Here is a 25610-nt window from a genome sequence, read left to right on the forward strand (position 1 = left end):
TGGTTCCGAAGATATAGCCGGTTAAATGAGATAACGGGTTAAAGGGGGGGAGGGGTGGTTTTCTCTCCCCCTCACACCAGAAAATGCAGGGACTAGGCTGGTGTAAAAGGGGCCAACATGGGAATGCATTTTCTGGTGTGAAAGGGGTATTATTTCCAATAGCCGGGACCTGCAGTGCTCTGAATACAGCCAGGCTTTGCCACTGTCACTATCACTTCTGCCTGGCAACGGCTGTCCCCCGTTTACCGCGAGCATGTATTGCCCCTTGGCAATTAGCATGTAATCCCACATGGCAACGAGCATGGAACCTCTGGCAATGAGCATGGAACCCTTGGCAATGAGCATGTAGATAAGCAGCACTTATGTAGCATAATTTTTAATAGGCATTATGGTGTTTGGCATAACACATAATGGACATAATGGCGTGTAACTTAACGTGTAATGGACATTATGGTGTAAATGTTTAATGCGTGCCTTTGGTGGACAATGTCCCTGTTTATGAAGCGTATTGTGAATTTTTGCTTAATCTGTACGGCATTATGTGAATTCTGGCTCAATCCGTGTGGCATTATGTGAATTTTGTCTCAATCCATGTGGCATTATGTGAATTTTGTCTCAATCCGTGTGGCATTATGTGAATTTTGTCTCAATCCGTGTGGCATTATGTGAATTTTGTCTCAATCCATGTGGCATTATGTGAATTTTGGCTCAATCCATGTGGCATAATGTGAATTTTGGCTCAATCCGTATGGCATTTTATGAATTTTGGCTCAATCCATGTGGCATTATGTGAATTTTGTCTCAATCCGTGTGGCATTATGTGAATTTTGGCTCAATCCGTGTGGCATTATGTGAATTTTGGCTCAATCCGTATGGCATTTTATGAATTTGGCTCAATCCGTGTGGCATTATGTGAATTTTGGCTCAATCCATTTGGCATTATGTGAATTTTGGCTCAATCCGTGTGTTATTATGTAAATTTTGGCTCAATCCGTGTGGCATTATGTGAATTTTAACACAATCCATATGGCATTATGTGAATTTTGACACAATCCATGTGGCATTATGTGAATTTTGGCTCATTCCATTTGGCATCATGTGTAAGGGGCAAGTATTTTGTTGCATAATGTGTAGAAGTTGTATATGGTGTTGTACATTACACTCAAGGACATGCCCCCTGTTGAGTGGCCACACCCCATTTTCCGGAGTGCTCCTTAGGCGCGCGCACAACTACATCCTTCACTTTTGTCGCCATGGTGGGCCTGCATACATTAAATGCCAGGGCCTATTTTTAATCCCATTCCCACCCTCTCTCTGCGGCTCTCTTAGCATGTACACTGGCACCACTAACACCGCCCCTCCCCCACCTAAACCCTCTTTTATCATGGTGCCCCCCCTGTCATTTTATCCTGGATCCGCCCCTGGACAGGGTTATGGACAGAGTGAGTGTTCAGGGACAGGATTATGGACAGGGTGAGTGTGTGAGGACAGGGCGAGTGTGCGGGGACAGGTCTGCTAGGGGGCAGAGTTAGGGACAGGTGCTCCTGCGATCAGCGTCTTCCCCCAGCAGAGTGTCTTTTTTTTCATCAGTGACCATCACTGCTTGCTGATATCACCCCATGTGAGGATATAACCCCATGTGTACAGGGGTAATTTACCCCTGTTCCCTGACCACTGACTATCAGCATTTTTTTCAAGGCACCCCAAGCCGCAGGCGCGACTTGTATGGCGGAACGCATCTGCACGTCGGTGTGCATCACTGATGCAGCATCAGAGTCACTTGAGGTGACAATCATGCACTAGTGGGCGCAACATGGTGCACCAAATGACGTGATGTAGCCAAAATCTGCATGCAATAAGGTTCAGCAAATCTGTCCTCTGCGATGTGCTACAGTGCCTGGACGTCTGGCTCTGTGACCTGGGAGTACCTCTGTCCAGCTCTGACAAAAGACCAAGTATTGCTCACAGGGGCAGTGTATTGGCGAGTTAATCTAATATATTCTGAAGCTATTATTCATTGTGGCCGTGACAGGTGTTATATCTGTAATCAATTTGTAGCTGTACAGATGCATCTATAATTACGTCTTCTTTCACAGTGAAGGATTAAAAAAAAGACACATTAGAAATATTTATTTAGTAACCGATGTATGTATATTAGCTAATGACTTCATTACAAAGAAAGAACTTCACAAGACAGCAAGACGAGCTGCAAGAACGCCGCTGAGAGTCAGGGAGGATTAGAAAGAGACAGAAGAAGGGAGGAGCCGTCAGCACATTTAGGAAGGTGTGCCTGCCCCCAGCTCACACAGAACAGGCAGGCGACTCCTGGCAGACAGTACATGCAGCCTCAGAGGGATGTAAACTGCTGTCTGGGTGGAGTTACCGGGATGATCTTCTCCAGCATCTTTGCTGCTTCCCAGCACTGAGACAGGCTCTTAAGCACTAAGCAGCGACTTCTGTGTCACTTACGCCGCTCACACCTTCTAATCATTAAGGAGACGCCAGTGGGCGCTAGGTGACCTCTGTGGCTCCAGTGTCCCCAGTGACCACCTGCACAGTGATACATCATCATTCAGCACAGGAGAGGGATGGAAGTCAGCAGTGTGTAGTAGTAGCAGGTGTTGCCCTGGCCAGGGCAGAGCATGTCTTGGATGGTGCTGTGGGGGCCTCTCCAGCTCACCAGGAAGGTAAAAGACCACTTTTATCTATTATACACAGTGCTTATAATGTGTTGTAGCTGATATCTTGTACAATATTGCTGAGATGCTGTGTGTAGTTTTGCTATATGAGATGCAGTGTCCTGCTCTGTTTCAGGTCTTACCTAAGCTTTGTGAAGCTGCTGTTATTCTCCTTGCTCTGACATGATGCTATTTCAGCTGCCACAATATACAAATAATTGTAATCACAGATTAGAAGGCTGTAATTGTGGAATACTGAGGTAATGTTTGTCAGTGATACATTGTGCACGATGCCAACACTGGAGAGCACTATTTTGCTAAGGGTGCAAGTAATACTGCTTAAGTGTGTACTTTCTACCTGATTACACAGTAATGCTTTTATAACTGTCAGGAAGATGACATCTGATGGACAAAAATACTGCCCATTCAAAGAGTTCTTAGGTTTTTCCGCTGTACAATTGTCTCTCAAGCTGAGCATTAAACCTTTGCTCAGTGTTAATTAAAGACAGTTCTTTCAGAATGACTGATGAACTCATGCATGTCTATGTAGTGCTCCATTACACAGTACTGTCTACTACAATCAGTGTCATGTCTGGAATCCCTCTGAGAAATGTACAAGGGCTTTCCCAGAAAGGAAAAGTAATTGTGCAAATAAATGAGACCTCATAGCATAGAATGCATTAATAAGACTAAAAACTTTCATCTGGAGCCCAGATGTTCTCTTATTATAACTTATTTTTGTTAACCCCATTACTCTGTGAACTGATGGGTAGTAGCTCCCAACTGTAATATTATATCTCTCTTAAGTCAGACACATATAATAAAGTTATTTTGGTACTTCCTCATCTTTGCGGCCACACTTACGTAGCGCAACCCGCACCACCCTGGGTCCACGCCACCCTCCTGTGTCCACGCCACCATCTATTACCTTTATTAAAGTTGTGGCGAGCAAAGCGAGACAACGAGCCCGAAGCGCGGTGAGCAAAGCAAGCCCGTGAGGAGGCAACGATGCTATTCTGAAAGTGGCTAACGTAACTGGCGTAAGCTGTGGTCGCAAAGATGAGGAAGTACTATTATTTTTATTACAATCATGATATAGTTTCTGTTCATTCAGAATATTTAACTCATATGGTCCATAAAATCTTTCATGCAAACAAAATGATCCCAATTTATATGAAAACTATCTTTGCTCACTTGCTAGCTATAATCTATATGTGTAACTACAGTATACTACTGTATAATAGGAAACATATCTTTCTGTCCATACTGGATAGATAGGCCACCCAGTGATTTCCTATTAGTACATTTGGTCTATAGATTGTCAGCTTTCCGCAGGGCCCTCCTACCTCCAAGTCTGTCTGTTGTTACCCAGTTTGTTTAATCACTGTCTACTATTGTAAAGCGCAACGGAATCTGCTGCACTATATAAGAAACTGTAAATGAATAAATAAAATAATGGAATTGTTTGGGGTTTTTCATCATAATGTTAATCTCGTATGACATGGTGTAAACATGGTGTAAACAACAACATACTGTATGTGTCATACGGTTTGACAAATGATACAAATAGAGTACTTTACTCTCCTCAGTAACTGTGCATTAGATAACTAATGCCTTTTTTTCCCCTGCATTTAAAACATTTTATTATTTGAGTGCTTGACCACAACTTTGCAAATATATCAGTGAAAGCATTTACTCTTTCTACTGAAGAGACTTATAAATGTATGGAACCGGGATCAACATTACATTACTCATTATGTGAAATATAACTGTTAAAAAATAAACAAACACACACACATTATTTTATGGTGTGTACACACAGTAAGATTTGGCTTCCTGATATAGGGAACATCGGAAGCCAAATCGCATGTAAGCGCAAATCGGCAGCCAGATAGAGAGGGCAGGCAACACTATATAGTGCATATCTGCACTATATAGTGTAAATTGTGCCCCTCTAGCATGCCGATCTGATCGCATCGGGACTCGCATCTCACGGCATATCCTGTACACACCATAAGATTCTCCTTTTATGGACAATTACAGGAAAGTTCTTCATGTCAAGGTGGCACAGTGGTTAGAAATGCTACATAATAAATCATGGGTTTGATTCCAGTGTGAATCTTTCTATGTGTAGATTGTATGTTCTCCCTGTGAAGGGGAATGTATCCCTAGATGAGAAGTACTGGACACATCTAATGCCAGGCAGACTTATACCCCTTTCACATCGCACTTTTAAAACGGTATATTGCCGTTTTTTTCCCTTTTTAAAACGTTTAAGGGTGCACTGTGAATGCACCACAGGCAATTTACCGTTTTAAATTAACTGGCATTTCGAACCGTGTAAAAAGCAGAGTCCTACACGGTTCCTTGCCGTTTTTTGTGCAATGTGAATGTGTACAGTTTGTCTGAAACGGTATTTCAGGCAAACTTCACAAGCACAAGCACAATCCCACTGCTATACAATAGGTGCGCGCCAGTGGTGTCCAGGTGTGCACCACTGGCGCAGCACCTCTACGGGACACCCCCGTGACCAGCTTCTGTCCCCCCAGTCGTTGTCCCCCCCCCTGTACCTGTGCTCCGGCGATCGGTTATCGTCCGTACAGGGCTGCTCCTTCTCATCCGTGCCCAGCGCACTGCCATCCTCTGGGGCTTTGCCAGAGGAGAAGTTTGTGTGGCCGCTCCTCCTAAAGGCCCCGTCCCGGTACTGGGGGGACGAGGTGTCATTCTTCTCCTTCTCACCCACTTGGCACTTGTTGGTGTCCATGGTGTGAGTGCAGGAGGCGGCGAACATGCAGTCTCCCCTCTGCGCCTCTGCCCCTGCGCTCAGCTGCTCCAGCGCCTCCATGCTCAGCCCCAGGGACACGGACACCGCTTTGCAGATCTCCTTGGCACTGTCAGAGATGCCCTCCGCGGCCAGCGGGTAGCCTTCCTTGGTGGCGTGCTCTGAGCCGACCTCCTCGGTCTCCAGCATCCCTTCCCGGTCACCCAGGATCTCCTTCAGCTCCGTGGAGCAGCCGCTGAGCTGAGGGTACTGAGAGACCTCGCTGCGGGGAGCTGCCTCTGGCTGCGCTCTCCAGCCGGGTGATTGGCTGCCTCGGGGTTCGGACCAGGCGGAGAGGGGCTGTGGCTCCGGGTGTTCGCTCCAGCTGGAATGTGGGTAAGTGGCTGCTGGCTCTCCCCAGATTGGAGCCGGCTGGGACGCCTCAGGTGCGGCTGCTGCTCTGCGCTCACCTTGCAGCGCCTCCCGCACGCTCAGAAAGAGGTTCTCAAAGGCTCCCCGTATCATCTTACCGGGCGGCTGCTTGTATACCCCCCCCGAGCCCGATGTGCACCTCCATCGCCCTCCCGGGGTCAGGGTGAGTGCCAAGGAGAGTGCCCGCCCACCCCTCTGCTACTGCTGCTTCCCCCATATAGTGGCCGCCGGCTCCCCCCCCCCCCCCCCCCCCCCCCACACACAACCCACAGTGGCTCTCACATAGCACTTGAAACGTGTTCTGGATGAACGTTTCAAGTGCTAGAATGACACTTAACCGGTATTTGAAACGGTAATCTGGGTCACTGTTAAGGCTCTGACCCGTTTTAATTACCGTTTTAAAATACCGGTTTTTAAACCGTGTCTGCGATGTGAAAGGGGTATAATATTAGCAGTGTGAAATTTATTCTTTTTTAGTTGAAAACAGTTGTTTAATTTTTGTGAGTGTAATCATCCGTATTTAGTATAATTCTGTAGAAATTCAGAAAAAGTTTGGGACAAGCTAACGTGAAACCTTTAATATAAAAATTCTGTGGTTGCCCGTGTTTTATACAGTACATTAATCATGAATGACCTATAGCAGGGGAGTAAAATATGGCATAATTAGCAGGGAAATATTTCTGTCTCTAATTTTCACTTTAAATAAACATGAAAAATGTTTATGCGCCACATATAGGGGGGTTTTATCAAAGATTGGAGAAAGGTAAAATTGTAAAGTATTAGGTTCTAGCCAGTCAGCTTCTGCCTTACATGGTCCAGAATGTGGGTCCGATTCTTATTTGAAAAATCACAGGACATGGTACTTTTCCCTCACAATTTTATCTTTGTTCAAGCTTTGATAAATACTGTAGTTTGTGATTATTCCATTGTAAGGTTTTATTTTTTTTGTGGGGGGGGGGGGGGGGGGGGGGGGGTAGACACTTGGACTGACTAAAAAGAAGTAATGGACACTGTACTTTAATAATAAACTAGTACTGTAGTAATTGTGTATTTGTATGTGTATTAGGAGAGAACGTTACAGTAATGTGCCAAGTTCTATGTCATAAAATCCGTATACTGGCATTGCATACATGCTTTCACCTCATTTTTTTATACTGTATGTGGATATAGTCCATTAGTATTGTTACTTGGAAGCGATTGGTCTATTTATTGGTCTTGAATGGACCATTTAGTTGCATTCACTGTAAATGAACACATCAGTGTCAATGGACATCTCTCTATGGAAAAGTGCTTGCTACCACCACATGTTAGCAATATGGGACGGTGGTGGAATAATAGCCCAGTGCATTTTTTAAAAATATTTTAAAATAACTGTTTTTTTTTTAATGCTTCTATTTGCAAGTCACTGTGGTGTAGATGCACAAAGACTGGGGACCTTGGGGTAAGGACACCTGTACATTCACTATGTCATATATACCTATGAAGTCCTTTATTATGTGCACACTGTAGCTACAAAATATATGGTAAATGCCCCCCAGTTGCAATCTCAACACATTTGTAGCACTTTGAAACATCTTGGACAGGACATTATAAGTATGATACCACCTAGTGAATCTTTGCTTCCATTTTTGAGTTGGTGAAAATATAACATTTTCACCATTTTTGTTTACCCACATTTTTCGCCAGTTGATTTGTATAGATATTATGAAATGTGTGATTTGTAGATATCTCTAGTTGTGTAGGCTAGGATCATTGAAACGTCTTTCATTTCCTGTATAGATGCCTGTCTGCTATCTGATCTTGCAGTCTCAGTATCACTGTCTATAGTTAGTGTGTTGTGTTTAACCCCTTCATGACAGAGCCAGTTTGTGCCTTCATGACAGAGCCTTTTTTTCAAATCTGACATGTCTCACTTAAGTGGGGATAACTTTTTTTTGCTTTTACTTATCCCAGTGATTTTGAGATTGTTTTCTCGTGACACATTGTACTTCAAGTTAGTGGTAAATTTTGGTCGATACAGTCTGTGTTTTTTTTGAAAAATACCAAAATATCGTAAAAAAATGGAAAATTTAGCAATTTTCAAAATGTTAAATTTTCTGCTTGTGAGACAAATAATCTTACCACTCAAAATAGTTAATAACTAACATAGACCATATGTATACTTTATGTTGCCATCATTATTTCAACCTCCTTTTCATTTTTTTGGACACTAGGAGGCTTAAAATATGAATAGCAAATTCTCAAATTTTCAAGAAAATTTCAAACTCTGATTTTTTAGGGACCAGGTCAGTTTTGATGTGACTTTGAGGACTTGTATGTGAGACACCCCCATAAATGATGCCATTTCAAAAACTGCACCCCTCACAGTATTCAAAACAGCATTTTGGAAGTTTGTTAACCCTTTAGGTGTTTCACAGGAATTAAAACAAAGTGTAGGTGAAATTTCTAAATTTCTTTTTTTTTGCAGATTTGCAATTTTAATACATTTTTCTAAGGAACACAGTACATTTTACTAGAGAAATGTGACTAAAAATTGATTCCCCCAATTCTTTGGTTTTCATAAATATCCTATATGTGGCCCTAGTGTGCACGGTGACCAAACCACAGGCTTCATAATAGAAGGAGCACCTACTTGATTTTGGAGCCTCCTTTTTATGAGATTATTTTTTAGGCACCATGTAGGTTTCTAGCACCATAAGATGCTAAAAGTTAGGAACCCCCCCACAAGTGACCCCATTTTGCAAACTACACCCCTCAGGGAATTCATCTAGGGGTATAGAGTACATTTCAAACCCCCAGGGGTTTCACCAATTGTGGTACAACTGGGCAGTGAAAATGAAAAAAATTAATTTTTCATTTTCACAGCTCAGTTGTATCAAAATTGGTGAAACCTCGGGGGGTTTGAAATGTACTCTATACCCCTAGATGAATTCCCTGAGGGGTGTAGTTTGCAAAATGGGGTCACTTGTGGGGGGGTTCCACTGTATGGGTGTTTCGGGGTCATTCAACCAGAATCTGTGCTGCAAAATCCAAAAATCACTCCTTCCCTTCTGAGTCCTGCCATGCACCCAACTGGTATTTTTTGGTCACATGTGAGGCATTGCCGTACCCGGGAGAAATTGGGGCACAGATTTTGGGGTGCTTTGTCTCCTTCATTCCTTGTGAAAATGAAAAATTTTGAGCCAGATCTGCATTTTTGTGTAAAAAAATTTAATTTTTTACACAAAAATGCAGTTCTGGCTCAAAATTTTTAATTTTCACAAGGAATGAAGGAGACAAAGCACCCCAAAATCTGTGCCCCAATTTCTCCCGAGTACGGCAATGCCTCACATGTGACCAAAAATTACCAGTTGGGTGCATGGCAGGACTCAGAAGGGAAGGAGTGATTTTTGGTGGTGGAATGAATGGTGGGTGCTATGTCGCATTAGCAAGACCCCCGAAGCACCAATACAGTGGAACCCCCCCACAAGTGACCCCATTTTGGTCACCAGCTTTGGGAGGGGGGCTGACGCTGCGGCTGGCGGGGGGGTGGGAGGGGTGCTGGCGCTGCGGCAGCCGGGTGGGTGGGAGGGAGGGGGGCTGCCGGGTGGGAGGGGGGGGGGCTGGCGATCGTTGGTGATCGGTGCGGTATACACACACACACACACACACACACACATATATATATATATATATATGTGTGTGTATATATATATATATATATATATATATACAGATAGCGCAGGCCTTATGCTTGCTGGCGAATCGCCAGCAGCATGCTGCTGGCGATCCGCCAGCAACACGGCGCGCCATCTGACTGAGACGCGCGTGCGTCCCCCACGCACGCGCGTCTCAGTATCCGGGCGGCCGGGCGGCGAGGCGGACACAATACTGTCCGCCTCCCGCTCGAGGGGGGCTGGGGGGACCCGAGGAGGCTGTGGGGGGGTGCGGGCGCCCGGTGTGGGCACCGGGCGACCGAGGGCAGCACCGTCGGAAGGGGACGCGCGCGCACCTCGTGCGCGCGCGTCCCCTTCCGACACACAGATGGCGCGGGAGCAGGGAATGGCGATGGCGACGCCATCGCCATCCCCTGCAAAGATGAGCCCGGCCCCATCTGTATATATACATATATATATACACACACATATATATATATATATATATATATATATATATATATGTGTGTGTATATATATATATATATATATATATATATATATACATATACATTTGCAATACTTATTTTTTATTTTATTTTAACTTTTCTAGCAGCATGATGCTGCTGCTGCTGCTGCGGGAGGGAGGGGGGAGGAGGGCAGCGCTGCGTGCGCACCGGGGGAGCCGGGGGAGCTGCTGCTGCTGCTGCCGGGTGAGTGCCCGGCGGGTGGGAGGGGGGGGCTGCACATCGGTGGTGATCGGTGCTGCACCGATCACCACCGTTTTCTGTGTTACCGAGCGGCTTAGCCGCCGGTAACACAGGAAACGCTGTGATTGACTGTTCAGATTTGAACAGCCAATCACAGCGATCGCCGACCGGGGGGGGCACCCCTGCCCCCCCTGGGCGACGAGGGGGGATGTCTGCTGTCAGGGACAGCAGACATCACCTAACTGTCACTGCGTCTCTAGACGCAGTGACAGTTAGAAGTCATGACGTATATATACGTCAACGGTCGGGAAGTACTTCCCGACCATGACGTATATATACGTCAAATGTCGTGAAGGGGTTAATACTTTAGTTAGACTAGTACACTTACAAATAAATGGACTTGCCAAATAAAATGTAAAATTGGGTACTTGTTTCCTATCTGGGCGCCCGCTACGTTAATTGCGCACCATGCTATTCTCTGTATAAAAATCGGATCGCATCGGATACCACAAATGCACATACACGATATTGAACGATGCAATGCGATGCGATCCGATTTCGTTCCCGCTTTTATGGTTGGCCCATAGGATATATGGAAACCCCCCCTGATGGTTTAAAATGCGCCTCCATTGTTAACGCCACCCCAGTATTGACGTCAACCCGAAGCGTGGTGAGCGCAGCGGTACGCGTCCTCCGACTTTTTCATACCCCCACTATCCACGTCGGCGTGGAGTTGAGAACAGAATAGTGTGGCGAGCGCAGCGAGCCACCGAGCCCGAAGCGTGGCGAGGGGACGCGGATACTTCACAGGTATCCGTGTCCCCTCGCGGGCTTCACAGGTATCCGCGTCCCCTCGCGGGGCTCGCTGCGCTCGCCACGCTTCGGGCTCGGTGGCTCGCTGCGCTCGCCACACTATTCTATTCTCAACTCCACGCCGACGTGGATAGTGGGGGTATGAAAAAGTTGGAGGACGCGTACCGCCACCCCTCGCGGGGCTCGCTGCGCTCGCCACGCTTCGGGTTGACGTCAATACTGGGGTGGCGTTAACAATGGAGGCGCATTTTAAACCATCAGGGGGGGTTTCCTATACAAATCGTGGGTTTGCGGGGTTATTACATTGAAATCAATGTAAAATCGGGTCTCGGGGACCATTTGACATTGATTCCAATGTAAAAATCGGGGTTGATCGCGTCACCGCATGCGATGCGATCCGATTTAAAATGAAATCGGATCGGATAGCATCGTATGCCATCGTACATCATCGCGTACCGAATCCGATGCGATGCGATACGATTTCATTACGGTGCCGTACGTTGAAAACCTGGGCGCCCAGATAGGAAACAAGTACCTAAAATTGAATTGAAGGGGGCAAGGGGAGGACTACGCTCCCAGATACTGTGGAGTGCCAGGTACTGTAGACTTCCTGGCCTCGCAGCCACCGCTTCCGGGGTCCAGCTAAGCAAGCTAGAGATTACTCAGCTGTCCATCTACATGGAACATAGGGGGTCATTCTAGTTCATTCTTTCTGACAAAATCCTTCTTAGATGGACAAAACCATGTGCACTGCGGGTGGGGCAGATGTAACTTGTGCAGAGAGAATTAGATTTGGGTGGGGTTTTTCTTCAAAGTAAGATCTATATTGCAGTGTAAAATCATGCAGTCAGTATTTTCCCTGCACAGAAACAAAATAACTCACCCAAATCTAATTCTCTCTGCACATGTTACATCTGCCCCCCCTGCAGTGCACATGGTTTTGTCCATCTAAGAAGGATTTTGTCAGAAAGAATGAACTAGAATAAACCCCATAGAGACATTGCAATGTCAGTCCAAGTGATGGGATCGCAGCTACAGTACATGCAGTCTCTTCTACTGAGATGTCTCCCACATGCCCCTCAGGGCATTGCATTTTGTCCATTTCTGAATCAGGCCCAATATTACTTTTATTATGAATTATCTGGTTCTGTACAATTAATCTAACAGACCTAATTAACTTTTACTAAACCACCTGCAGTTCTACTTAACATGCAATAGATTACCTAAGAGCTCAAATAAAACGAATTCCTAAATAAATGCAGATTCGTGAACTGTGTGGGGTCCTGAGAACCAAGTTTGAAACCCCTGCACTGGACAATTTGCTCCATGAGCAATATAGATAAGGATTTCTGTGGAACTCAATATAGTGCATACACACTGAGCAATTTCATTCAGTGAAGTCGCTCGACCTCCGCTCAGAGCATGCAGTCATTGACGCTATAGTCAACATTGAGCTGCATGTACAGATGATGGAGGACACCGTTAATGAACCGTGGCAGCGTGCATCGCTATCAATATAGTACGTACACACAAGAAAATATGCACGCTATTTTGTTACCAATATCATTATCATACATATCACTTTGGGCCTTATTCTGGTCTGTGCGGCTGGAGCCGAATATGCGGCCAGGACCGTGCGTCCTAAACCCCGCTCACTCCGTCCGAATGCGGTAAGCCGCTGACCACAGGGTGCACGAGTGGATTTCTCATGTATACACCTCCTCCATCTCTGGGAACCTCCCCCATCGATCGATGGTCGCAGACCATCGAATGCAGGACCGAGTGGTCAGGCAGCTCCCGCGAGCTCAGACCACTCGGGCATTTCTCCGTGCAAAAGCAGGGATCTGGGCTGGAAGCTGACATCCGGCAATGTCATATGTCCGCCCCCTACACGTGCGTCACGGCCGCATTACCATACGTACACCCAGCGTTTTCATGGGAACGCCCATGAAACTCTGGGCGTACACATATGGTAATGAGCCAAAACAGCCCTTCACGCCCCTCTCCTCCCCCTGTTGGTAGTGTAAACATTTCATGCGGAATTTGGACGTATGTCCCTTTCGCACATGTGCAGATATGCCTCTGCACATGCGCAAACACAAAACATCGGCGGAACAAACGCACGCGGACATATCCGCACCAACCAGAATAAGGGTCTTTATGATAAATTGTCTAGTGTGTACCCAGCTCTAGTTTCCCCTACTTCCCTGCAGGAGTCACACTCTCAGCATGCATCCCCCATCATACCTTCCACATGCAGGACAGTACCGCTATTTGGACACCTACAGGTCACAGTGGGCCTTATTCTAGTTCATTCTTTCTGACAAAATCCTTCTTAGATGGACAAAACCATGTGCACTGCAGGTGGGGCAGATGTAACTTGTTGGGTGGGGTTTTACTTCAAAGTGAGATCTATATTGCAGTGTAAAAATAAAGCAGACAGTATTTTCCCTGCACAGAAACAAAATAACTCACCCAAATCTAATTCTCTCTGCACATTTTACACCTGCAGTGCACATGGTTTTGTCCATCTAAGAAGTATTTTGGCATTAAGAGTGAACTAGAATAAGGCCCAGTGTCGAACGGGTGTGGGGGGGGGGGGGGGGTACAGTTGGGGAGCCAGGGATCACTGCTGCCCTGCTATCCTGTATCAGCATCATTGAATAGATGCCGTTTCAGGGAGAAGAGCCAGGGGGCTGCCCAGCTGCTCTTATTGGGCACACCCCAAACTGTTAAAAATGTCAGGGTTGCAATGTTAGACCATGGCCTTTCACCCGAGGCCACATCCACCCCTCTGGTGTAGCAGGCCCCAAATTCACTAAAGACAAATGTTGGAAGGTATGCATTACATAGTTGCATACACACTGGGTGATGTGAAAATCGATGGCCGGAAAATCACTTAGTACATACACCTGTCCAAGCGATTTTCGTGGGGGTAGATGGCTTTAGCCGGAGGCTATAAAAAAGCTTTCCACCCGTTGCTCATCTGCTGGTGCCTGGCAGCCTTGGGACCTGCCAGGCACTAGGTGGGCACCTTGGTTGCCTTGTGGGAAATCTGGGCTTTATACTAGTTGTAAAGATTTATTTGGTACTTGTGGAGTATCACGGCTCCCACGACCTGCATCGTATGCAGATCGTATGCTAAAAATCGCATCGCATCGCGTCGCATGTGGCATACGATGGCATACGATGCGATGCGATGTTTTACCGATTTTTGACTATTTTAGCTCAAAAATCGTATGCCATCGCATAACATCGTATGCCATATGTAGTGGCATACGATGTCATACGATGCGATACGATGTTTTACCGATTTTTTAGCAAAAATCGGTCAAAAATCGGTAAAACATCGGATAACATCGTATGCCATATGTAGTGGCATACGATGTCATATGATGCGATACGATGTTTTACCGATTTTTGAGCAAAAATGGTGAAAAATCGGTAAAACATCGCATGGCATCGTATGCCATCGATGCGATACGATGTTTTACCGATTTTTGAGCCATTTTAGCTCAAAAATCGTATGCGATCGCATCGGATGCCATACGATGGCATCCGATGCGATGCGATGGCACCCGATTTTGCACTGAAATGCATCAGAATGCATTGAAATGTGTATTAAAGTAGTGAAATGCCCCCAAATGCCATTTTTTATAGTGCACCACCCCCACTATCAACGTCAACCCGAAGCGTGGCGAGCGCAGCGAGCCCGCGAGGGGCGGCGGTACGCGTCCTACGACCTTTTCATACCCCCACTATCCACGTCGGCGTGGAGTTGAGAATAGAATAGTGTGGCGAGCGCAACGAGCCACCGAGCCCGAAGCGTGGCGAGCGCAGCGAGCCCCGCGAGGGGACGCGGATACCTTCACAGCTATACGCGTCTCCTCGCGGGCTTTACAGGTATCCGCGTCCCCTCGCGGGGCTCGCTGCGCTCGCCACGCTTCGGGCTCGGTGGCTCGCTGCGCTCGCCACACTATTCTATTCTCAACTCCACGCCGACGTGGATAGTGGGGGTATGAAAAGGTCGTAGGACGCGTACCGCCGCCCCTCGTGGGCTCGCTACGCTCGCCACGCTTCGGGTTGACGTTGATAGTGGGGGTGGTGCACTATGAAAAATGGCATTTGGGGGCATTTCACTACTTTAATACACATTTCAATGCATTCTGATGCATTTCAGTGCAAAATCGGGTGCCATCGCATCGCATCGGATGCCATCGTATGGCATCTGATGCGATCGCATACGATGTTATCCGATGTTTTACCGATTTTTGACCATTTTTGCTCAAAAATCGGTAAACATCGTATCGCATCGTATGACATCGTATGCCACTACATATGGCATACGATGCCATGCGATGGCATACGATTTTTGAGCGAAAATGCTCAAAAATCGGTTAAAACATCGCATCGCATCGTATGCCATCGTATGCCACTACATATGGCATACGATGCCATACGATGGGAGCCGTGATACTCCACAAGTACCATTTATTTTGTTGAAAGTTAAACTTTGGCAGCATCACAGATCAGAGACATCATATTAAGCTGGGTACACACTATACAAGTGCATATACACTTCCCGATGCAGGCAACAGGGAAGGGCCATGATACTTTCGGTCCTTGTTGATGTAAGTATCCGTAGGGTTGACTGAGGATGTCTCTGATGACCCGCGGGAGTGCACATTGTCAGTGACATAGCAGGTACACACTAGACGATGTGCCTATTATGCCAATCCGATCTGATGGATTGGATGACATATTGTCTAGTGTGCACTTAATTAGCTGCTATAAGAGTACTTATAAGCTTGTAGATTAATAATAAAAAAAACAGCTTATTCATACCTATTGCTCTAAAATCAGGAGTGGATAATAAAATAATTTATTAATGAAATATATAGAATGTACACAGAAAAAAACACGGTAGCCTGGAATGGGCAGATGCAACCAATGGCTGTAATAATTTTGAGAAGTGTAGATAGATTACAATCACCTCTCAGTTTATGTAGGCAGGTTTACTCTTCTTTCCTTGCTATATACTGTAGCACACATTGGGGGTGATTCAAGACAGCTCACTAAGCAGAGGCCGAACACTCCCCTCAACCCTGCCTAATCCCCTCGGCAACATGCAAGGGGATGTACGCGAACACATCCCTTTGCATGTTGCCGAGGGGATTCGGCAGGGGGTGGGTGATCGGAGTCTGCTGAAGAGGGGCAAGCACGGACGGCATGTGACTTTAGATCCTGTCTCCAACGGGCATTGGCACAGAAGGTCTGCCATGTGCAAATACGCACATGCGCAGACCTCCCACCATCAGAACAGGGCTGAATTCGTCCCCTTCCGAGTTAACTAGAATCACCCCCATTGTACATTGCTGTGTTATTTCCCAGCACGTTTGCTAGCCCATTTACGCTTACATTCTAGTCTTTAACGCTTGGTAAACAAGAAGACAAATCTCTTTCAAGGTCACAAATGTCACAAGGAGCTGATGCAATGGAAAATGGGATTATGGGCAGGTCTACAGCAAATTGAGCTTCAAATATAGTGGAGGTATTGCAGAAAAATATGGATTCAGTATAATTAGGAGAGTACAATTACCAATTAATTAAGAATTCGTTTTATAATTACATCTGATCTATCCGTTGTGATGTACCTGTAAGTACTGTGCCTATGTCTCTTGGTTAGTGATAGAAAGCCTATTAATATTTCATGACTTTTCAGTCTAAATATAAGGATAAGTGCAAATAACCACAAAATGATCAGCATCTGAACACAAGGAATAGAATTCATTACAATAATAACACGTCCAATTTTCCTAAACTAATAATTACCTTATATACAGTAAAAGAGAAAGGAGGGTATAACATAGTGGAAATGTTTTTATTAAACTAAGTTTGGTTGGCAAGTGATGCAAGACAGGTACAAGATAAAAACAGAGAGAGTGCTTATCAGAGCCATCACAGAGCTCGCTATCTGTGCCCATTGCTTTTAGACCATGACATTGCTGGTGCCACTGCTGCCAAGCCTGGGTTTGTGCACTCTCACAGCGCTGCAGCCGAGAGGAGGGATCCCAGCTCCTATTTCCTTTTAGCAATCAGGAATTCTCCCAACAATGCATGTGTAATGACATTGAATCACCCCCAAACATATTTCATCACACATACTTGTCATATTTATGGTTATGGTATAAATAACTTGTTTTCAGATGGCGTTGATCCACATTAGTGTAGTGTCATGTGTAGTTCCACCCAGTCTACTAATCTGCTCATGTAGATTACCCATTTTAATACCTTCAGACCAGGCAATTCTCATGGCCAGGACTGACACAACAGAAGTATTTGATTTAGTTGCAGCTGTTTTCCATATTTATAGAGGGTACTTGGGTACTTGCTGTTATACTGTTTTTCTTTTTTGCACACCTCTAGCTGAGATCTGTAACTGCATTGCTGACAGGACTAATGTCACTGCGTACCAGGGCTGCTATTAGCTGGCAGTGTTATTAGCCAATAGCGTACATTCTTAACAATATTGAGCATACACACTAGACTTTTTTATTGAAGATATCAGTCAGAAGGGCCCTTGTGAGCAACATCCCTTAAAGGTATATGGTAGTTAGGTTGACACACCGAAGGTCGACATACATTGGGTAGACATGGGCTTAGGTCGACACCTGAAATTGTCGACATGGGCAAGGTCAACAGTCAAAAGGTCAACATGGGTATTCCACTTTTTTTTGTGCCTACATGTGCCAACAGGTGGTATTTCATCCCCTACCATCTGCTAGGGCGTGGGGGGGGGGGGGGGGGGGGAATAAAATAGTGTGCCGAGCATAGCGATGCACTGATACAATATCCCTGTCGGTTGTGTCAACATTTGGGACAAAAAACATGAAAATCCCATGATTGACAGTCAACCTTGCCCATGACAACCTAATGACCCTGTCGACCTAAGCCCATGTTGACCTTTTTGGGTGTCGACCTAAGCACATGTCAACTTTCAGTGGTCATCCCAATGCATGTCAACCTTAGCTGTGTCGATCCTATAACCCATACCCCTTTTAAAATCTCATCTTGGGCCTTATTCTAGTTCACTCTTTCTGACAAAATCCTTCTTATAGTGTGTACACACGGTTAGATTTGGCTTCCAATGTTCCCGATATAGGGAACATCGGAAGCCAAATCGCATGCTTTTTTAGGGCTTCCGAGCCCGATGCGCTGCCGATCCGCACTCCCATGTGAGCGCATATCGGCAGCCAAATAGAGAGGGCAGGCAACACTATATAGTGCAGATCTGCACTATATAGTGTAAATTGTGCCCCTCTAGCATGCCATGAGATGCGAGTCCCGATGCGATCTGATCGCGTCAGGACTCGCATCTCACAGCAGCATCTGCCGTGTGTACACACCATTAAGATGGACAAAACCATGTGCACTGCAGGTGGGGCAGATTTTACTTGTGCAGAGAGAATTAGATTTGGCTGAGTTATTTTGTTTCTGTGCAGGGTAAATACTGGCTGCTTTATTTTCACACTGCAATATAGATCTCACTTTGAAGTAAAACCCCACCCAAATCTAATTCTCTCTGCACAAGTAACATCTGCCCCACCTGCAGTGCACATGTTTTTGTCCATCTACGAAGGATTTTGTCAGAAAGAGTTAACTAGAATAAGGCCCTGGGTGTGGAACCCATATATGAATTTTGAACTGTGTTGAAACACCTCCTCTGGAGCAACCTCTGAGCGCTCTAATGCACAGCCTGGCAGGAGCGATACAAATATTACAGAAAAAATGGCCAACTCACCATTTTTCTGGATATCCACATACAGTATGTGCACTAGGGTCTGAATGCTCTAGTACTCAGACCCAACTAAACACTGCTCTGCTCCTGGCAGAGGAGGGGCCCGGCCAGAGGAGGCTGCACAGAGGTCTCCTCTCATAAAACACCCCTGGTATGGGTCTTTTCTTGAATTTTTCTGCTTAATGCATCAGCATATGGTCATTGGGTCACCACCAAATAGGTCGACAAACATTAGGTCGACGTGCATATAGGTCGACATGACTTTAGGTTGACATGCAGTAAGGTTGACATAACTTTAGGTCGACATGGGTTAGGTTGACAGGGTCATTAAGTAGACAGGGTCATTAGGTCGACATGTGTCATTAGGTCGACAGGGTCATTAGGTTGACATGGGTTTTATTACTGTTATCTGAGCCGACATGTGTCCCGACAGGAGGTATTTCATGCCTTACCATCCACTAGGGCATGATGGGAGAATAAAATAGTGTGCACTAGCGAGGCACTGTGCCCAAAGCATAGCGAGCGCAGCAAGCCATGCGAGAGGATGTGGTGGTACGTTTCGGTGTCCATGTCAACACGACATGTTTCGACTGGCGGTATTTCATGCCCTACCTTCCACTAGGGAGATGTTGGAGAATAAAATAGTGTGCCAAGCGTAGCGAGACTCCATGCCTGAAGCATGGGGAGCACAGCGAGCCATGCAAGGGGACGCAGCGGTACGTTTTAGTGTTTATGTTGACTGTGTCGACATAAGGGTAGACTCTTATGTCTAGTTCTGTATACCCTGTACTGTTCTAATGTGATCTATATGTACAGCGCTGAATACGACATGTGGCACCTTATAAATAAAAATATAATAATAATAATACCCAATGCATCCTAAATGCCACTGTCAGTCTAATCATCTCTCATCGTCATGGGCGGATTTAAGTATCAGGCCGCCCATAGGCACAACATTGTGTGCCCCCCCCCGTGCATACCGCTGATGTAGCCATCACAGTGCCAGGAGGTGTCCTGTCCTCTCTTCCTCCCCAGTGCTGGAGATGTCATTTCCACAGCTGATGCCATAGTGCTGCTGGGATATGGAGCGGCAGCCCCCCGCGCCCTCCCCCCCTCCCATGATTCGGGCCCCCCCCCCTCCTGTGATTCGCAAACCCCCCCCCATGACTATCCCTCCCATGTTTCGCAGACCCCCGCAAGAAGGGGGGATGCCGTGCCGTCCCCAGCAGGTGCCGCCCATAGGCACGTGCCAAATCCGGCCCTGCTCATCATTCCATATCTACCTCACACTCTATCATTCCTTTTTTTGACATTTCTGTAAATTACACTATTAAAATCATCTTACTATATGGCAGTATAGACCACCAATGAAAAAGCCAAATGTTTATACAGTAGTGCATGTAAAAACAGCTTATACTGCATTAATATTCTAGGCAAAACTACTCTAATAAAAAAATCCATTCAAATTGTTTCTTATTGGATAGGATGAACTGTATAATTCATCACTGACTGTGTTTATTCTTATTCTAAAAACAAGTTCATCCAGACTATATGACTATTAATGACTTGTTTGCCTATCATGCCATAACTTGATAACATTTATTATGTCTTGCCAAAGTGGTGGCTCTGCAGTGCTTCTCTTTGTTGGAACTATTCTGTTACTGTTCTTGATCCATTTTCCTGCTAAACAATAATCAAAGCATGGGAAGTATTTAGCAATAGGTCACCTAGGGCCTTATTTTGGTTCATTCTTTCTGACAAAATCCTTCTTAGATGGGCAAAACCATGTGCACTGCAGGTGAGGCAGGTGTTACTTGTGCAGAGACAATTAGATTTGGGTGGGGTTTTACTTCAAAGTGAGATCTATATTGCAGTGTAAAAATAAAGCAGTCAGTATTTTCCCTGCACAGAAACAAAATTACTCACCCAAATCTAATTCTCTCTGCACATGTTACATCTGCCCCCCCCTGCAGTGCACATGGTTTTGTCCATCTAAGAAGGATTTTGTCAGAAAGAATGAACCAAAATAAGGCCCCTAATCTCAGCAATAAGTAGGGGTAAATGGGTTTAGGTCTGTCCATGAGATCTAACCACTCTCTGCCTGAATATGTAAAGGTTCACCAATTGGATTTGTTGAAATAAATTTATAGGCAGAGACGTGCACTAAACGTTGGGGTTATGTACACAAGAAAAACAAAAACTGTAACAAGCCCTTAACCCCTTCCCGACATTTGACGTACATTTACGTCATGGTCGGGAAGCACTTCCCGACACATGGCGTAAATGTACGTCATGGATTTAAACTGTCACCGCGTCTATAGACGCGGTGACAGTTTCAACATGTCTGCTGTCCCTGACAGCAGACATGTCCGTGCATGCCCCGGGGGGGCTGCGATGCCGCCCCCCCGTCGGCGATCGCTGTGATTGGCTGTTCAGTGTGAACAGCCATTCACAGCGTTTTCCTGTGTCACCGGCGAATAACGTTCGCCGGTGACACGGGATCAGAGGTGATTGGTGCTGTAAAGTACAGCACCAATCACCGCGGGGTGTAAGGGTGACACTGGTGTCACCCCACCTCACCCCGCCCGCCCCCAAAGGCCGTGATTGGTCCGTCGGACCGACGGACCAATCACAGCCAAGGAGGGAGATTTAAACTAACGGTGACTGCACTGCAGACGCCATTCCGGTCTGGAAAGCGTGCAGTGCGGTCACCGTACCCCCCTGCCGCCATACTGACCAGAAATACTTGCTGCAATACTTACCTGATCGCTGCTGATTGCTTCCTGGATCCTGTGCAATAATTGTGCCATACTGTGATATTGTGCTGCTGCACTGTATTAGTATTAGCTAGATAGATAGAGAGATAGATAGAGATAGATAGAGAGAGATAGAGAGAGATAGAGAGAGAGAGATAGAGAGAGATAGAGAGAGATAGAGAGAGATAGAGAGAGAGATAGTGTCAGAGAGTGCTATATTTTGTGCTGCTGCAGTGTGATATAGTTATAGATAGAGAGAGAGAGATAGAGAGAGAGAGATAGAGAGAGAGGCCTACTGACAGAGTGCTATATTTTGTGCTGCTGCAGTGTGATAGTTATAGAGAGATAGAGAGAGATAGAGAGAGAGAGATAGAGAGAGATAGAGAGAGATAGTGACAGATTGTGCTATATATTTTTTATATAACTGACTGCTGCCCCCTCCTTTTGTGCTGATCAGTATAAATTAACTGATCAGTAACTTTTTGGGGGCGCAGGTTTTTTTTTATATATAGATATACCTGTGAGTGCTGCTGCTGCAGTGTCATAGAGTGTTAGATAGTGTTAGATAGTGAGAGATAGAGAGATAGAGAGAGATAGTGATAGAGAGTGCTAAATTTTGTGTCTGCTGTCCCCGCCTTTTGTGCTGATCACTATATCTGAGGTGATCAGCAACTTTTTTGGGGGTACAGAGGTTTTTTTTTTTTTATATATACCTGTCAGTTGCACCAAAGGTTGTGCACCTGCTGCACCTCACTGGTAATCAGTGTCGCATCACTGATCACCTTTTTTTTTTGTGTGTGTGCTGTGGGGTATTTTTTTAATTTTTTTTTTTACACACACTGTGATTTTGTGGGTGTCCTGTGGCCGCTGTGCGCTGATCAGTGACGTACATCACTGATCATCTTTTTCGGCACAGGGTTGATCTATTTTTTTTTTTTTTTTGATCAAATTCCTGTTGCCTTTGAGCGCTGTTCAGTGACAGACGTTACTGACCAACATCTGTGCTCAATTTTTGGCGCAGGACCTTTTTTTTTTTTAACCCCTTCCTTTTTTTTTTTTTTAACCCCTTCATTTTTTTTTTTTTTTAACCCCTTCATTTTTTTTTTTTTTATTGGTATAAAGCATTTTTTTTTTTTTCTGCACCACATACACACTACACACTACATACCCCCCGGATTGAAATAAAGTTTGTGCCCCCCCCTACACTATACACGTGTTGAAACATTTCACTACCGGTAACACAAAAATAAAAATGGCATCCCAAATGTCCTCCCAAATGTCCTCCCAAATGTCCTCCCAATCATCCAGGAGAATGTATTCAGTGGAGGAGGCATATGCCATGCTTGCTTCTGACTCTGACACAGGCAGTGATGCAAGCGGGGAATTTGAAGGATTTGCCTTAAGCTCCTCTTCCTCCTCTGCTGATGAGGGACCCCCTCAAAGACGCCCCCGTAGATCAGCTGAGATTCCCCCCCCAATAATTGATCTAGTATGGACCCCACCACCAGACAATTTTGAGCCCCAGGTTCCTGAGTTTTTGGGCATGCCAGGAATCCAATTTGATTCCACAGGTCTCAGAGAAATTGACTTTTTCAAATTATTTTTCTCTGATGATTTTATAAATTTAATGGTGGACCAAACTAATTTATATGCCCAGCAGTTTATTGCTCAAAACCCCACGTCATCATTTGCTAGGTGGACCCCTGTAGATGCAGTAGAGATGATGACGTTTTGGGGTCTGGTGTTTCATATGGGCATAGTAAAAAAGCCAGAAATTAGGCAATATTGGAGTACAGATGTTCTGTACAGTACTCCATTTTACCGTATGGCCATGACCCGGACTCGATTTGAGACAATTCTTAAATTTATACATTACACCGATAATGCACAGTGCCCACCCAGAGATGATCCCACCTTTGACCGGCTATTCAAAGTCAGGCCGGTCATTGATCATTTCAGTGCCAAATTTGAAGAGGTGTACATCCCTGAAAAATTTATTTGTATCGACGAGTCCCTTATACATTTTAAAGGAAGGGTTAAATTCCGCCAGTACCTTCCCAGTAAGAGGGCAAGGTATGGCATAAAAATGTATAAACTGTGTGAAAGCACCTCAGGGTACACCCACAGGTTTAGGGTTTATGAAGGGAAGGATTCTAGAATTGAACCGCCAGAATGCCCCCCCTCCCTCGTAGGTGTTAGTGGGAAAATTGTCTGGGATTTAGTGCACCCCTTCCTGGATAAAGGTTATCACCTCTATGTGGATAACTTTTACACTAGCATCCCCCTGTTTAAGGCCCTTGGTTCAAGAGGTACAGCAGCTTGCGGTACTGTGCGCAAGAACCAAAGAGGCCTCCCAAAAACGCACATTGCCCAAGTAATGAGAAGGGGTGAAAGCAGGGGAATATGCAACGAAAATATGTTGTTGGTCAAATATAAGGACAAGAGGGATGTCCTTATACTGACAACAATTCACGGAGACAGTACCACCTCCGTCCCTGTACGAGGTACCAGTACCCACACCTCAAAACCTAATTGTATCCTGGATTACAATAGGTACATGGGCGGAGTGGATCTTTCAGATCAGGTACTGAAGCCGTACAGTGCCCTGCGGAAAACAAAAATCTGGTACAAGAAGGTGGCCGTGTATATCATCCAGATGGCACTGTATAACGCTTACGTGCTATTCCGTTCTACCGGCCAGAGGGGGACATTTATGCACTTTCAAGAGGAAGTCATAAAGGGCCTAATATTTGGGAACCAGCAGGCAGAGGGCCCCAGTACTTCTAGTACTGGCCCCCGTATTGTACCAGGGCAGCATTTTCCTGATGAAATCCCCTCCACTGGAAAAAAGGGCAGGACACAAAAAAGGTGCAAAGTTTGCTATAAAAAGGGAATAAGAAAGCAAACTATTTTCCAGTGTGACACTTGCCCCGACAAACCCGGCCTATGTATAAAGGAGTGTTTTAAAATATACCACACATCTATGGAATATTAGGTTCATAATTTCACCGTGCTTCGGGGGTCTTGCTAATGCCACATAGCACCCACCATTCATTCCACCAGAATCTGAGCCGCAAAATCCAAAAATCACTCCTTCCCTTCTGAGTCCTGCCATGCACCCAACTGGTATTTTTTGGTCACATGTGAGGCATTGCCGTACTCGGGAGAAATTGGGGCACAGATTTTGGGGTGCTTTGTCTCCTTCATTCCTTCTGAAAATGAAAAATTTTGAGCCAGAACTGCATTTTTGTGTAAAAAAATGTAATTTTTCATTTTCACTGCCCACTTGTATCAAAATTGGTGAAACCCCTGGGGGTTTGAAATGTACACTATACCCCTAGATGAATTCCCTGAGGGGTGTAGTTTGCAAAATGGGGTGACTTGTGGGGGGGTTCCACTGTATTGGTGCTTTGGGGGTCTTGCTAATGCGACATAGCACCCACCATCATTCCACCAGAATTTGTGCTGCAAAATCCAAATATCACTCCTTCCCTTCTGAGTCCTGCCACTTTTTGGTCACACATGAGGCATTGCCGTACTCGGGAGAAATTGGGGCACAGATTTTGGGGTGCTTTGTCTCCTTCATTCCTTCTGAAAATGAAAAATTTTGAGCCAGAACTGCATTTTTGTGTAAAAAAATGTAATTTTTCATTTTCACTGCCCACTTGTATCAAAATTGGTGAAACCCCTGGGGGTTTGAAATGTACACTATACCCCTAGATGAATTCCCTGAGGGGTGTAGTTTGCAAAATGGGGTGACTTGTGGGGGGGTTCCACTGTATTGGTGCTTTGGGGGTCTTGCTAATGCGACATAGCACCCACCATCATTCCACCAGAATTTGTGCTGCAAAATCCAAATATCACTCCTTCCCTTCTGAGTCCTGCCACTTTTTGGTCACACATGAGGCATTGCCGTACTCGGGAGAAATTGGGGCACAGATTTTGGGGTGCTTTGTCTCCTTCATTCCTTCTGAAAATGAAAAATTTTGAGCCAGAACTGCATTTTTGTGTAAAAAAATGTAATTTT

General features: G+C 45.5%; 1 protein-coding gene across 3 annotated transcripts in view; it reads left to right on the plus strand.

The window, feature by feature from the left end:
- Positions 1–2318: 2318 nt before the first annotated feature.
- FRMPD1 (FERM and PDZ domain containing 1) overlaps positions 2319–25610 on the plus strand; it is a 185186-nt gene continuing 161894 nt past the window's right edge. For all 3 annotated transcript variants that reach the window (XR_014473468.1, XM_083183482.1, XM_083183495.1), the window contains exon 1: positions 2319–2687. The gene's annotated coding sequence lies outside the window, so the exon portion shown is untranslated. The remainder of the gene's footprint in view (positions 2688–25610) is intronic.

The sequence above is a fragment of the Crinia signifera genome, chromosome 1, assembly GCF_055691185.1.
Source record: "Crinia signifera chromosome 1, ASM5569118v1, whole genome shotgun sequence".
Lineage (NCBI taxonomy): Eukaryota > Metazoa > Chordata > Amphibia > Anura > Myobatrachidae > Crinia > Crinia signifera.